Genomic DNA, 13,410 nt, shown 5'->3' with positions numbered 1-13,410 from the left:
AATGTACTATTTCATTAAAAACTCCCTTGAAATCCACAGTAACTTCCAACAGAGAGTGTTAGGGGTTGTTGAGATCAGAAGTGGAAATGTTTTCAATACGAGCCAGTGACACAAGACTTATAGCGTGACTCAATAGGCCTGTGTTCTCTCACCACGACTATTTTCAAAGCCTACAAATCTGAGCAGCCAGGATCTCCAGACTGTTTCTCCTTTTAAACGACCACACCGCTTCTCGTCCGATCAGCGAAGTTAAGCAACGTTGGATCCGGCTAGTACTTGGATGGGTGACCGCCTGGGGACACCAGATATTGTTGGCATTCCAACATTTATCTCCCGCAGTCAGGATGGCCGAGCGGTCCAAGGCGCTGCGTTCAGGTCGCAGTCCGGTCTTCCGGGCGTGGGTTCATATCCCACTCCTGACAATACCTTTATAAATCTAAAATGCTTTGTGTCAAGGCGGCGTGCTGAGATGGGTAGAAAAGTGACGAGACAACCGTAAACAATGAGTAGTAATAAATGAAAAATCATCCAACTGGACTGACGTAACCAGCGGGGTGCCATAAGCATCAGTTTCACAGTAGGTACACATTAAACAACGAAACTCTGGTAGGTACATGGTACGAGAAAGATTTAGGAGTTATAGTTAGCTTTTAACTCCGTCTAGGAAAACAATGCATAGAGGCCAGAAACAGGGGAAATAGGGTACTAGGATTCACTTTTAGGAGTGTTAAAAGTAGGAGGCCGGAAGTAATATTAAAGTTATACTTGGCACTGGTCAGATCTCATCTCGACTACGCTGTACAGTTCTGGTCCCCACATTACAGGAAAGATATAGGTCCATTAGAATCAGTACAGAGGAGGATGACTAAAAGAATACAGGGGGATGAGGAGTATTCCTTACGAGGCGAGGTTGAAGCTGTTAAATCTACATTCTTTAGAGAGACGTAGGTTAAGAGGAGACCTGATAGGAGTCTTTAAGTGGTATAAGGGTTATAACAAAGGGGTTGTAAACAAAATTCTTAGGATCAGCAACCAGGATAGAACAAGAAATAATGTGTTCAAGCTTGAAAAATTTAGGTTTAGGAAGGAAATAGGAAGAAACTGGTTCTCGAATAGAGTGGTGGATGAGTGGAACGAACTCAGTAATCATGTTGTTAGTTCTAAGACATTAAGGAGCTTTAAGTGAATATTAGACAGGTTTATGGATGGGGATGATAGATGGAAATAGGTAAGTATATTTCATACAGGGACTGCCACGTGTAAACCTGGTCGCTGTACATGTTTTTTTCTCTTATTTATTATGTTCTTATGTTCTTAATGTAGAAATCTTATTAATCTTTCACTAGAACCATAACAAGAAAAAAAACACTAAAAAACATGTACAGCTTCAACAGGAGCTTTTGAAAGTAGTGGACGTGCCGCGCAGAAGTGTATCAGATTATGGTCCTTATTCTGATGAACAGACGCCCTGCTCGCCACTCGTCGCCCTGATGGTGATAATGATTAATAATGTCACCAAGTCAATCTCCACCTGTGCCATCCACCCATCTCCCTCCTTCCACGCGAGAGACAGCCACGCAACCTATCCGCCCTCGCCAGGATTGATTAATGAGCTTGTGACAGGAAGCATCTCAGGGGAAGGAAAGACGTGATCTCATATTCCCTGATAGTTCTGTCTGTGTGTGTTCCTCTTAATGATGCTGCTGGTGGTGGTGGTGGTGGTGGTGGTGATGGTGGTAGTAGTGGTAATGCTTATTGGTGATGGTATTACTTTCTTTTCCATTTATGTACATCTACTATTATTACTATGTTCACTACTACTACTACTACTACTACTACTACTACTACTACTACTACTACTACTACTAGTACTACTACTACTACTAATACTATAAGTCATTAATGTTACACAGTGCTTTCTCGTAACTTTCCTTCCTATTGTTCCTCTATTAATTACGTCAGCGGTATGCCATTTAACTATATCTTCCTCCTTCTCCTCCTCCCCCTCCTCTTCCTCTTCCTCCTCTTCCTCTTTACATTCCTTACCTTCTCTCTCAGCCACATTGACATACGTGGAAACCCTTCTACAAATTGTAACACACACACACACACACACACACACACACACACACACTATCATTCACTCCTGCAGTATATTTGAAGTTTCTCATGCATCCATTTCCTTTTCAACACACTCTCTCTCTCTCTCTCTCTCTCTCTCTCTCTCTCTCTCTCTCTCTCTCTCTCTCTCTCTCTCTCTCTCTCTCTCTCTCTCTTTATGGATATTTCAAGCGTTGTGAGTTACTTGAAACTGCTGGTGAGGGAAGAGGGAAGGGAAGTTCTTTAGTGACAGAGAACAGTGAAGAGTGCTGAGAGCTGCTGAGTGCCGGGTGGTCAGCGTTGGTCTTTTGGAGAGTTTGGCGTGTAACAGGAGTGAAAGTTAGCAGAGGAAACATGCATATAAAAAGAAAACTGATCAAGAAAAGTGGAAGCGGCGTTAGTTAAAGACTGGAGCGTTCCTCATCACGTCACGGATTCACTTCAAGAGGAAAAAAAACCCAAGAAAGGCAAATGATGATGACGAGAATGAGCAGTCAGCCCCCGACGCGCAGCTGAAACTCGATAATGGTTAATACCTGCCGTGAAATTAACGTGAAAATTAATTAACGTGAAATTTTGTGCCGCTGCCTCCGCCCTTGACAACACCACGGCTCAGCATCCAAGAAACCTCCCCTATATTACCAATAAAAGACGCTAGGAAGGAAATGTATGCTTGAAGATTGATGTGGCAGGTAACGTTCGTATAATAGAAAACACACACACACACACACACACACACACACACACAGTAAGCACAGTGTGTGTCGCAGGTGCCTGCATCAAGCCCATTCGTCTGAGAGCTCCGCTTTGTCAGGGAGTAAGCGATAGTCGTTCTTCATGCAACTTAAGAAACTCAGTTAGTGTGGTCTTGGTGCATTAGTGGTGATGGCCCTCGAGAATGTGTCTGGCGAGACGAAGGTGTGGCGTTTGGTGTTATAAGTGTGTGTGTGTGTGTGTGTGTGTGTGTGTGTGTGTGTGTGTGTGTGTGTGTGTGTGTGTGTGTGTGTGTGTGTGTGTGTGCCTGTGTTTTCATTAGTGTTTTTCATGGAAGCGTCTTTAATCCACGTGTGGTGTGTGTGTAGGATACAAATGACATTCACGTAGCTAGTGGTTGCATTGTGAAGCAGAAGGGCGCAGCTGTCAGACGTCATCACCTACATGGAAATGTTGACCAGTGTTTAGAATTACTGGTTCAAGTGACTGCTCTTGTGTCATAGGAAAGAAATTACATCAAGCATCACGAGCAACAGTAACGTTTTCATTACTGCGTGACGCACACTCGTGAAAGACAGATACCTAAACAAGTAGCAGTAATTCTTCACAGACGCCCTGCCCGCCACACGCCTCCCTGATGGTGATAGTGACGAATAATGTCACCAAGTCAATCTCCACCTGTGCCATCCACCTGCCTCCCTCCCTCCACGCGAGACAGCCACGCAATCTTCCATCCGCGACAGGATTGGTTAATGAGTTTGTGACAGGAAGCATCTCAGGGGAAGGAAAGACGCGACCTCATATTCCCTGGCGGTTGTCAGTCACTCTCCCCTTTCATGAGCCTGTGATATGTGGTGGTGGTGGTGGTGGTGGTCGTAATATTTGTTTGAAGTAATATTTGTTGTTAATATTTGTTTAGTAATGGTAGTAACTGCCTCTTCAGTCACCTACAGCAACAACAACAAGAACATTAACTTCTACTACTACTACTATGCCACTACTACTACTACTACTACTACTACTACTACTACTACTACTACTACTACTACTACTATTACTACTACTACTACTGCTGCTACTACTGCCACTAAAACCACCACCACTACTACTACTACTACTACTACTACTACTACTACTACTACTACTATTACTACTACTACTACTACTATCACTACTACTATTACTGCTAATAATAATAATAATAATAATAATGATAATGATAATAATAATAATAATAATAATAATAATAATAATAATAATAATAATAATAATAATAATGCAGGTATAAGTCATACATGTAGATAATAGGGGGAGGAAGTAAAATAAGCCTTGGAGAGATGCCGGCTCAGTAACGCTGATCAAGAAGGTAGATAACTGGCAGGTTTTCTGATGAAGCGGATCATTAGATTAAAAAAAAAGTTTTCATCACGTCACTGAACACCACCCACAACACAAACCTCAAAAACTCGCAGTCTCACCTCAGTGCCTCAAGGTAGGAGTTAAGTTATAGAGGGGCATTAACAGTTATAATCTGTGAGTCTCGTGTTGATTATAGAGGGATGGGGAGCCTTGTTGTTAGCTCTGGAAGGAAAGGAACTGTCCGTTAACACAGTCAGTTCACGCCTATTATCTACAAAACTCACTGGTGTGTGCATAGAGCTTAAAGATGTTACACTACTACTACTACTACTACTACTACTACTACTACTACTACTACTACTACTACTACTACTACTACTATTACTACTACATCACTACTGTTACTACCACATGTTAACTATTCCCCTGTCTTCTATTCTCACGTGAAATATACCTGATTGACTGATTAGCAGACGATTGGGAGAGGTAATAAGGACGATACTGAGAACTGTGTGTGTGTGTGTGTGTGTGTGTGTGTGTGTGTGTGTGTGTGTGTGTGTGTGTGTGTGTGGTCAAGATCCCCTCATCTTGACCCGGGGGACTTGAGTGGGTTTGCATAACGCCATCATCCTGTGTAATACATCTGCCTGACTGCGCTTGTAACGACAGTCCCAGGCTGTTTGTCTTGTGCCCTTTGTGTTGTGTTAAGTAGGTCTTGAGAGAGAGAGAGAGAGAGAGAGAGAGAGAGAGAGAGAGAGAAGAATCATCTATCTATTTATATATCCATCCATCCATCTATCTATCTATCTATCTATCTGTTTCTTTTCGTATCCTTTCTTTGTACCGCAGTAAATGTAATCCAGGGTGAGGGCGTGGAATGAATGGAGGGAAAGCACTGAATACCTCTCGGCACAGTGACAAAAGATACTTTCTGCTCCAGGAAAACTTAGAAAGTGCCTGGTAAAGTATTAGAAGCGAGTGCATGTTTGGCAACGCTGCTTCTTCCTGGAAAAAATGTGAAGGGGAAATGTAAGAGAGTGAGAAAAAAAAAAAAAGAAACTGAGAAATACGAGTAAGTTGTCCAACATTCTTTTCCTTTTTGTCCCACAGCCTCGGCCGCGGACAGCCCCGTGATGGTCAGCCCTCCAAGTGTGCTCGTCTTAGCAAGGCCTTCCTCTCCCAGACGACCAAAACGGTGTGTACATGCTGAAAGCAACACCTGCTCGCCCACCCCCCACTGCCACCCCACACTCCACTCACCCGCCACTTCACCACTTCTCTCCTTCATAATGATCCACCATTTTTCCTCACCACCTGCTCCACCCCCTCCTCGTCACTCAACACTTCTCTAACAGCCACCTCGCTTCTGAGTAAATTCCACACATGAAGATTCCTCTCTGCAAACGTAAATTGAAATCATTCCCTACATCATAAAGTTCCCCTAATGTAATAACACCTAATGTGTCAACCTAGCCCAACGATCTAACGTAACCTAATCTAACCTGACCTAAATCTAACCTCGCCTTAGTTTACCTTACCTTACCTTACCTTACCTTACCTCACTTCACCTCATCTTACCTTTTCCTTGCCTAGTTTATCATGAGATCGTAACTTAACACGGTAGTGACTCGTATTTTTGGGAAGAGTTACTTGAAGGGAAATCTTGTTGATGCAATGTTCCCGGAATTTTATATAAGAACTTAAACATCACACACAACCACCTCATCTCCGCCACACTTCCCAGTCATCACTCGTAACACTTCCTTCTTAGCCGCAGCGCCTCTACCATTCAAACACCTGCTCCTCACTCACAACTCCCTAATATACATCAGTGCATCTCATTACCAACCACCACCTTCTCTTTCACAGATACTCCAAACCACTTGCAGCTCACGTCTCTGTCCCCACGTCTCCACACACACACACTCATGCCCGTCCCTCACCACCCTCACCACCCACTGCCTGCCACTCACCTGCCACCCTCCACTCCTCACGATTTACAACACGTCCATCACCCCCTACCGTCTGTTCCTCTCCTTCATCAAACCCATCTCGCCTCTCAGCCTGTCACTCCGCACTGTACTTACACTTCCTTATCAATCTGTACCATCGCATTAATACTTTTTTCATACATGACTGGCCTAGATATCAGATTGGATGAGAAGTAACAGGTTCAACTCTGATTAAGCTAGATTTGAAAATGAGATAGGAGGATATTGGTTCTTAAATTGGATGGCAAGGCTGGAATACATTTTGTTACGAGGTTATTAGTTAGAACAATAAAAAAAAGTAAATAAGAGAAGATTAGACAGATTTATGAATGGGAATGATGGGTATTCAAGTATTCAAGTTAATATTACTTAATTTCGAGTAGGAATATATGTTTAAGCCCTAACGAGATTCTTTAGCTACATTACTTTTCCTAAAATAAGTGGAATATGATAATGAAAGGAGACACAAGATGAAACAAGAGTACGTATTACGCCAACGTTCTGCTGTTGCCTTTCATGGAGAGAGTTAGGTTGATCCCATTCACCTGCCTTACCTGTACAACACTTACAGCCGCAGTATTAGAGGAAACTAGCTACAGAATAAAGGAAAAGAAAGGCGTGATCTAATGGTATAGCCTTGATCAGAAGTCGAGTAGCACACCGCATTTCTTTCCGTAGTGTTTTCCTTCAATCCCAAGTCCACTGATCTAGTAAGAATCAATCAGTTATCAGATTTATATATTTCTCACATAAATTTACAAGTACATACTGACTTACTTTGGTACACGGCTTGATTTTGTAGACTAGCCCTTCTTTTGAACTTGTCAGCATATCAAAAGACTTACGGTTCAGGATACACATTACGGGGAAATGCAACAAGTCAGGTGACCATAACTACTGTTGCTGGTAGCGGTGGGTATGAATGGCTGCTGGCACGGTGATGTATATGTGCACCTAGTTTGAGTGGACACATGCATTACACCTGAACTACCACGTGTTGGCTCACTGGCTTTTTGCAACTTCTCTTACGTTCTTGTGACGGAGGGTGAAAATAAGAGACCGCCACGTGTTGACTTTCCAGTTAGCGACCCCTTGCACCTTCCCTTACGTTCTTATTACGGGGATAAAACACTTCCGAGTCTCACTAACTCCAAGATAAGAGATCTCGGAATTGACAATGGAGAGGACGATTGAAAGGGGACGACGGGTACTGACTCCGCCTCCTCCTCGTCGTCTTAATGAGGCTTATCGATTTACTGAGTGGTGTAGGGGCGGGTCACGGCTGGTCCTGAGGGCCGCGGCTCACTGTTTCATGGTTACCGTATCCCATATTTGCTTTCAACACCATTGCCAGTTTGGTCTCTCTCTCTCTCTCTCTCTCTCTCTCTCTCTCTCTCTCTCTCTCTCTCTCTCTCTCTCTCTCTCTCTCTCTCTCTCGGATTAATGGAGGTGAAGTGTATATTGTGTTTGGTCATGAATGTAATATTTATCACGTTTTAAAAGGTTATGTGATGTTAAAGCTTTCACGTCTTTGTCAAGAGAATATTAGTAAGTATTTTTCTATCACTTTCTATTTATTTTATATAATTATTCTGCTTATCTATCTTTTTTTTCTGCGTATGTGTTGGTCTGTTTATCGAGATCTATCTATCTATCTATATCAGCCTATCTATCTATCTATGTCTACCTATGTCTTTCTATCTATCTGTCTTTCTATTTGTTTATCTATATCTATCTCTATATGTGGCGTGTATCGTTTCCATTGCGTGTCGTAACAAAACCTTGGACGTTGTTTCCAATTCAAGGCCACGTAGCGCACACCCTCTTCTGCTAATTACCTGATCAAGTTTTAATGAGTACGTGGAGAAGTTTCGTAAAGATGAATTAATACGAGGATATTCAGGATGTGACGGTGAAGCCCGAATGAGTTTGTTCCTGCCACATGCTTTCAAATGTAAAGGGCTTGTAGTGTACAATTCAGGAAGCCCTTATCGTCTTAATCCTCTGACATCTGTAGGAGTTGTACATTTATTTTCACTAGGAAGTTTTACTCATCAAAAATTAAGCTACAGATACTAGAAAGCCTTACTAGATATTCAATGGTACCTTTTTCATGCGAGTCTTGTCTTTAAAATCGGTGTCTAAACTTATGCCAGACTGTAATAAGCTGAGAAAAAGTTGTAGCAGTCAGAGTTAAGGCTTCACTTGGCAAGTAACCAGAGTGGACTGTAGGAGAGAACTGTCACTGCTTCAACGGGAAAGTCTAACGTAAACTTGGAGCGTCGGTTTGAAGCTTCGATCTTAACTAATGCGAAACACAGTTGGAAGCATTTTAGCATTTGCAGCAACACAGGGGTCACATTTTCAAACATTTCCTGATTCAGACATTTCCTGATTAGTTTCTATGAGGCCCTAGTGGAAGTTATTGAGGTTTTCAAGAGAGTTGTCGTAATTCTAATGATAGTTCAACCAGTATTCTGTACCATCAATAGGAAAAACATCCTTGGGAGCCCAATTGATCATCTGTGCGGCCTTAGAAAACAGCTCGTGTAGAAGCTTAGGCCGTTTCAAATCATGGGTTGGTGACACGAAAGTGAGAGCTGTAGTAAAATTGCACACCTGACAAATAGCCTGATTTTTACCTTTAACAGTAAAATTTCTTTATTAATTCACAGCAGCTCGTCGTTGTCTTACACATGTGGTGTGTGGTGTTTGGTGTGTGTGTGTGTGTGTCTTGACCTAGAAGTGGCGTTATCAGGATCTTACAGTTATGGATCTAAAACTCGGGTGCAGTCAGTCATCAGTAACATTCCCGTCCATCATATTATCCTCTTTATGATTTCTCTTTCCAGGAGTGTAAACTGTATTATAGGAAGCAGGATTACAAAAACATCAAAACACGCTTTGTACTTTCTGAGAAGAAGCAACAGTATCATTTGCGTTCATCAATTTATCCTTTTTGTTCTCAGTCTCTCCAGGAGTGTTTGTAAAATATTATGGTAAGGAGAATTGCATCGTACCTTCTAAAAACCTCAAAATATTGCATGAGCGTTCTGCTTCCTGATGTCCTCCTCATAAATTGTAGTATAAAGGAATGGGGGACAAATCACTCACACACTCGCTCCAAAGACTATCGGTGCACGGCATGATCGACACTTTTAAATTGACCGTAGTATAGTATTTAGATTACGCAGCCAAGATGGAAAGGATCAGTGTATGGGTACTTCTATATAGTGATTCGAAACGTGTGGAATGAGACTGTCGAAATACATCTCTACCTATACATGATGGCTGGCATCTCAGCACTCCTTTCCCAATACGTATCGTCACTGGTCTCGAAATGTTTATTATAGAATATGCACCGATACCTTTGTGAAGCGAGTGTTCCTTCTGAAGCCTTGAAGCATTACATGAATCTTTGGCTTTTGGGAGATGCCTTAATAAACTGTCTTATGTGAAGGACTGAGCGCTTATCATATCATATACTTCCTGTAAACGTGAAAAGCTTACATGAATGGCTCTCGGTCTGTTCTGAAGCCTTGAAACACTACATAAATCACTGGCCTTCGGAAAGTCTCGTCTGTTGTGAAGTATTAAGTGCCAGTCCTCTCTGAAAACCTCAAAAGCTAACGTAAATCGCTGTCCGTATATTCTGAAGCCTTGAGATATTACATAAATCACTGACTTCCGGGAGGTGCACTCGTACATTGTCTTGTGTGAAGGAATGAGCGCTTATCCTCACGTGCGCCCTCTGAAAACCTCCAAAGCTACCTTCAAAAGCTGGCTGTGTATTCTGGGGATGAAAACATTGAAGGCGCACTCATACAAGGTGAAGAATTAAGCACACATCCTCACACGCCAAGATGAATGGTTCGCTGTGTACTCTGGGGATGGGTGCAGCTCGCGTCAAGGTGTTCTCTTTCCAGAATAACCTTGAGTCTTCATTATTAATAAGCCCCGGCTGGGAGAGATTCAGCTGCCCCACTGCCCTTTACACTCCCGCCGCCAGCCACTCTGTTGTGAGCACCGTGGACGTGGGCACTGCTGCCAGCGTAGGTGTGGCTGTTGCTTCCTGACTAAACTAAAGTTTTTTTTTTCTGAAACACGACATAGTAAACACCTAAGAAAACCTGAACACATCGAAGGCAAACGAAAGAAAATTAAGTTGACGAGAAATTTTGCGGCATGTGGAAGCTTTAAATGCCGTGAATGATCCCTGGCCAGTGCGCATCGCTGTGTTTACATCCCCACGCCACCATGCGATCTCACCTCTTCGTCCCCCTGGTCAACCCCTTCGTACCCAAACCCCACGGTGTGTAGGTTGTCCTCCAGGAACCACAACCGAGAGTCCGTGACATCTCCGCAGGGCGCTCAAGGACTAAGGTAAATACTACTGCTGGCCACACTCACGCGCCGCCAGCACCTCCAGTCCACGAGGGTCACACGGGTTGGTGATTAGGTGATGTTGAGGCGTGTGAAGGTTAATGTTGTAATGAGGGTGCTACGTTTTTGTTTTTCGCGCTTATGTAAGCGCACACACACACAGGAACACAGGATAAGATGGAGAAGCAGTGTACTGGTTTGTAAGTTTGTAAAGACAGGATTTTGTAAGTAATGTAGTCATTTTCTTTGTTGTTGTTTTTGTTGTTGTTGTTGTTGTTGTTATTGCTCTCCTCCCTTCTCCTCCTCCTCCTTCATCACCCCTCCACGTCCACACCTGCACGCCAAGAAGGCACTCAAATAAAAATATTGTATAAAAAATGTGTGTGTGTGTGTGTGCGTGTGCGTGTACGTGTGCGTGTGCGTGTGTGTGTGTGTGTGTGTGTGTGTGTGTGTGTGTGTGTTTGTGTGTGTGTGTGTGTTTAAGGGCGAGTGAAGGTGATGATTTAGAGTGTTTTTAAGGTTCATGTGCAGACCATTACCACGCCTGGACAGGGTGTTGTCAGAGTCACTCAGCAGGCTCGGCTTGGTGTGCCGTCATGAGGAAGCCCGAAACTGAATAAAGAACTGGAAGTCACTCAGAACGCATACTTCACCAGCCTCGGAGGGAAACTTCTGCCGGAGGAAAATTTGAGGGAAGCGAACCTCCAATGAGAAGCTCGAGGAGAGAGAAAGAGAGAGAGAAAAAAAAAACACTGAACATCCTCGGTCTGTCCTTTACTTATAATCTGAACTGGAAACTTCACATCTCATCTCTAGGTAAAACAGCTTCTATGAAGTTAGGTGTTCTGAGACGTCTCCGCCAGTTTTTCTCACCCCCCAGCTGCTAATTCTGTACAAGGGCCTTATCCGTCCATGTATGGAGTATGCTTCACATGTCTGGGGGGGGGGGGTTCCACTCATACTGCTCTTCTAGACAGGGTGGAATCAAAAGCTTCTCGTCTCATCAACTCCTCTATAACTGACTGTCTTCAGCCTCTCTCTCACCGCCGCAATGTTGCATATCTAGCTGTCTTCTACCGCTATTTTCATCCCAACTGCTCTTCTGATCTTGCTAACTACATGCCTCCCCTCCTCCCGCGGCCTCGCTGCACAAGACTTTCTTCTTTCTCTCACCCCTATTCTGTCCACCTCTCTAACGCAAGAGTTAACCAGTACTCTCAGTCATTCATCCCTTTCTCTGGTAAACTCTGGAACTCCCTGCCTGCTTCTGTATTTCCACCCTATGACTTGAATTCCTTCAAGAGGGAGGTTTCAAGACACTTACTCATGAATTTTTTACCACTGTTTTGACCCTTTTATGGGACTGGCATTTGAATGACTTTTTTTTTATTGGATTTTGTTGCCCTTGGCCAGTGTCCTTCCTACATAATATACATTATGTATATATATATATATATATATATATATATATATATATATATATATATATATATATATATATATGAAAGCTCATTCTGACCTCAGTTGAGTAAAGGTCTTCAGAGTAGTGCTGCTGTTTGACGGAAATTCGTCTGCTAAACATACAGACACGTCACCCTACGGAAGTCACGTGACCAGCGGAAATATTTCCGGAATGCTGTTTTCACCAATTTTATGAATGAAACAAATACTGTATTAAGAATAATATTATGAAACTTAACAATTCAATCCGTACCCTTTTTTTGGTTGCGGACTTAACGCATTATCTGTCACTGTTAGACAACCAGAGGCTGTCAGTGATATTTGCCTGCTGAAACTGTCAGAAGAGACCCAGACTTCTTTGGGTTTACGTGGAATTCCTGCAGCGTGAAGCATTTTGAGGTGCCACATCTATTACCAACACGTACTGCATCTTATATCATGTGAGTGTTACTCTGTATTACAGCTAATATATTAACATTGTCGTTGTTTCACTCTTCTGACAGTGCAAATACGTATTATTAAGTTACCCTTAATTTTGTTTGTTACTTTCTCTCAAGATAGAAAACGAAGTGAGGATGCAAACGTACACTTATCTGAAATGTATTTATCTTGTATGCTATCCAGTAAACGTACTTTGATGTAACTGAAAGTATTTTTACAACAGTTATCACCATGGCTACACGTCATAGTTTCCAAGAAAAGTGGTTGTCAAACGATTTGTTCAAAGCATGGCTGGCGAGAGTTGAAGGAGACAAGAAACGGGCGTACTGTCGAGCGTGTCACAAATATTTGACAGCAGAAATTACTTGCCTCAAGCGTCACTGTAAATCAAGACAGCATACAAACTTAGAAGAAAGGCGGCAGACCATACCAAGAAATAACGGTCAGTCTCCCCAACCAGGCACATCTCAAAATGACCAACAGAACTTCCACATTGAAGATCACGACTATCATGCACCTTCCCTTGTGACAGGTGGTGTGACAGGTGGTGTTACTTACGCAACAATACTTTTGTCAGTATTCCTAGCAGAACATAATCTACCGTTCATCATTTGTGATCACCTCATAGACTTAAACAAACGAATGTTCCCAGACTCAAAAATTGCTGCTGAAATGTCCATGAAAAGAATGAAGTGCACAAATATTGTAAACAAGTTAGGTAAATTCTCCAATGAATGTTTGGCTGAGAAACTTAGGAAGTGTAAATTCAGTATTATTGTTGATGAAAGCACAGACTGTAGTGAAACAAAATCTTTGGCAATTATGACAAAATATTTTGATGAAGAAGAAAGTGGTATCAAAATTGCTATGTTGGACCTTGTGGATGTATATAATGGTGCCAACGGTTCAACTGGTCAAGGTCTGTTTAACATAACAAAACAGTGTCTGCTACTTGATAATA

General features: G+C 42.5%; 1 long non-coding RNA gene and 1 other non-coding gene across 2 annotated transcripts in view; both read left to right on the top strand.

Moving 5' to 3' along the window:
• LOC135088903 (uncharacterized) overlaps nt 1–13,410 on the top strand; it is a 60,173-nt gene that overhangs the window by 41,118 nt on the left and 5,645 nt on the right. Inside the window, exon 2 of the long non-coding RNA XR_010261164.1 lies at nt 5,284–5,368. This is a non-coding gene — a long non-coding RNA (uncharacterized LOC135088903). The remainder of the gene's footprint in view (nt 1–5,283; nt 5,369–13,410) is intronic.
• On the top strand, nt 339–422 carry Trnal-cag (transfer RNA leucine (anticodon CAG)). Its single transcript has one exon. It is a non-coding gene; the product is annotated as a tRNA-Leu (tRNA).

This window comes from Scylla paramamosain, chromosome 32 (genome assembly GCF_035594125.1).
Source record: "Scylla paramamosain isolate STU-SP2022 chromosome 32, ASM3559412v1, whole genome shotgun sequence".
Taxonomy (NCBI): domain Eukaryota; kingdom Metazoa; phylum Arthropoda; class Malacostraca; order Decapoda; family Portunidae; genus Scylla; species Scylla paramamosain.
The sequence above is the reverse complement of the archived record's forward strand: the minus strand, read 5'-3'. Positions and strand labels throughout refer to the sequence as shown.